This window comes from Corvus brachyrhynchos, unplaced genomic scaffold (genome assembly GCF_000691975.1).
Source record: "Corvus brachyrhynchos isolate BGI_N302 unplaced genomic scaffold, ASM69197v1 scaffold245, whole genome shotgun sequence".
NCBI lineage: Eukaryota > Metazoa > Chordata > Aves > Passeriformes > Corvidae > Corvus > Corvus brachyrhynchos.
Window position 1 is genome coordinate 5,773,648 of NW_008238988.1, and position 3,087 is coordinate 5,776,734.

General features: G+C 51.1%; 1 protein-coding gene across 9 annotated transcripts in view; it reads left to right on the forward strand.

The window, feature by feature from the left end:
- NIN (ninein) overlaps positions 1–3,087 on the forward strand; it is a 54,247-nt gene that overhangs the window by 13,009 nt on the left and 38,151 nt on the right. The window lies entirely within an intron of this gene.

Below are 3,087 nucleotides of genomic sequence, written 5' to 3' on the forward strand. Positions count from 1 at the left end.
AAGGAGTTCAGACATACCTGCTGCCTCAGGGGATTAGGATTTAGCAGATCCTGGCTGCCCTGTGCTTTGCCCAGCAGCTGGAACATCCCTCCCTTCCAAATCTTAAGCAGCAGGGAAATTAATTTCACCTTTAAACGCCGGGATTGTGGGATGAAGGTCTTCCTGCTCTAAACCCCCTTTTGTCTGCGCTCCAGGGCTTTGATGCTGGGCCCAGGGAAGGGGAGCCTCCCCCTCCTCCCCATCTGAGGGCAGAACAGGATTTTGAAATGACTTATCTGGCGCAGAAAGGCAGAAAATCAAGTGTAAATCTCCAGCCATGGAGACGTTTCAGTGCCGGGATGGGCGGGGGGAGCGAGAGAGGGAATTGATGGTTTCTGTCCGCGGCACTTACATCAGAGAGGTCTCGTGAAATGCAGGCCTGGGGGGGCTGTTTTATTTCAGGGGGCACTGTGAGGGCCACAAACCCTCTGGGCAGTGGGCAGGAAGGTGAGAGGCTTCTTCTCTCAGCCTCCTCCAGCCTGGGGGCAGTTCAGGGGGGAGATCAGACCCCAGTGTCCAATTAGGCACCAGCTCTGGAGTGTGGGTTTTACTAAGTCCACGCATTGCTGAGGGCTGTAGGAAGCAGGGAGGGCTCAACCTATTTTATTTTTCTCTTCCCCCCGCCCCTTTCTTGGTGATTTGTCAGCCACACAATAGTGGGGGTCTGAGCAGCAGCATCTCACCTTGGTCTTGCAGGGAGGAGTGGGTACCAGAGCATCCTCCCCTCTGTTCAGGGGGGATATTTGGCATTTTTGGGGATAAATAGCACACAGGGCTGTCTCATGGGCATCTGGCTCAGTAAAAGGCTTGATTTTGACATCTTCCTGCTCTTCCTGTGCCTCTAAAAACACGCGTGGGTTGAACAGCTCTTTCCATCTGAGGTTGGACTTGATGACCTCGGAGGTCTTTTCCAGATTTAATGATTCTCTAATGCTTCCTCCTCAGTTTTTGGCTGGGAATGAGAACCTGTTCAGTTCAGCTCATCCTGCATTCAAGAAGCATGGATGGCTGCTTTTTCATTTTGTGTGTGCTCAGCATTCCCTAAATATTGGGAATAGTGGGGACATCAAGGGCACCAGCTGCTGTGCTGGGGAGTTGGGTTGGGACAGCAGGAGATGGAGAGGCTTAGAGGATGCTGCAGGTGTGGGAGGTGTCTGTGAACACTTGGTTGAGAGGTGATGGTGCTGGAAAGGAGATGGATTTGTGCTTCCAGGGATGGGGCTGCAGGATGTGGTAAGGGAAGAGTGGTAACCCAGTGTTAACAAAAGCAGCCTGGCTCTGGAAATGAGATTTCAGGGTGCCTGAGCTGGGATCCCCTCAGCAGCTGGGCTCAGGCACAGCTGGTTTGGAAGTTGGAGCAAAGCAGGAGCAAACTTTGTTCTCCTCAAGCTGTGAAGGGTCACCTTTCCCTCCTGGGGATGTTCTCGAGCTTCACACATTTTTAATTACAAAAGGCAAACAAGCTCGCCCGTGGTGCTCAGAGCAAAGAGAAGAGAGAAATCAGCTGCCAGCCTGCAAATGCTTAAAACACAGAAGTGGGGAGGTGCTCCTGTTGTTCCCATTCCCATGCTTGCAGGGGGCACAGCGTGAAGGCACTCGTGTTTCAGAGAGTCACAGAGCGCTTTGGGTTGGAAGGGACTTTGAAAACCATCTCATTCCAACCCCCTGCCATGAGCAGGGACACCTTCCACTAGACCACTGAATTTCCAGCTGCAGCAGTGGGTAAACACAGTCAGTGTGGAGGGGTTGGGAATGGGATTCTTCGGGAAATCCAGGAGGAAATTTAGCCGTAGCTTCACTATTGCTGAATTCCAGCTTCTTCCCCCTCCTCCATCTCTCCAAAGACAGATGGGCACGGAGGTACAGCTCTGTCTTAGGAATAATAAAAATGATTCCTGAAGAAAAACAAAGCTCCCAACCCTCTCTTGTGCGGGAGGGAGTAAAATAACTGGGTGAATGAGTAGCCACAAATATTAGCATTTCAGAGAGAGCTGCTGGATGGAGATTGTTCACCACCGGGCAGGCTTTAATAGGAGTGATAAGGTTTGCTTTTGTTCTGGGGCTCTTCCTTAATCAGCCTGTCTCCTCCTGATTTTTCTATCGGCGCACTCCATCGCCCAACTTTCATGTGCTGAGTCCCAGCTGCAGCAAATCTTGTTAAAATGGCCTTGTTCAAACACGGGTGCTGGGTTGGTTCCCTAGAGCTGCACCGCGGCTGGATGGAGTGCGGGGCTGCAGGAATCAAAGCGCTCCTCGGCCTGTGTATTTTATAATTCATTGCATAGCTAAGTTGTGGAATATTTTTCCCCCTCTAACAAGCTCGAAGCCTTTTCTTCCCATATCTAAAGGAATATTATCCGAGGAGGCATTTGGGTAGGGGGGTTTGGAGACCCGCTGCTTTCCGTGTGTCCTTTGTCAATGGTGGAGCAGCTTCCCTGTGCCTTATTAGTATTGTGCTCTTGCATTTCTTTTATATCAGAGCCCTCTGCAAATAAAATTTTCAAAAGCTGCTGCTCTTGCCACTGCAAGTGGCGGAAAATAAAAGATGATGGAGTCCTGGGGGGGTTTCGGCAGTCAGGTTAGCAAACACTGAAACAAAGCGTGGCACGGAGACTTCCCCTAATTGAATCCCTGGTTAATTTGGTCCTTCGTTTAATTTGCCCCCTGCTCCAGACGTCAGAGGATTCTCACTGAAAACAGCCCAAAACGTGCTTATTTATTTTTTTGTTTTGATCCTCGCCTGCGAGTGCTCCCGGATAATTCAGTCTCCAAAGGCAGGAGCTTGCTGCAGGAAGCTGGAGCCAGGGAATGTGGAGCCCCTGTAATTAGATGATGACTCCAAAGGGTTATTTAGATCTTGCAGTTGGCTTTGGCTGCTCAGCACAGGCTGGGACCTGCCCCACCATCGCCCAGATCAGCTGCTCCTGTCGGCCCCCCTCCAGACTTGCCCAATTTTTTTCCACTTGCCCGGTTGTTTGGGCATTTTTAATGGAGCTGAAATTCAAATTCACGGAAAGCAGCGGCGGCCGCCCAGGTGTCTGCGGGATC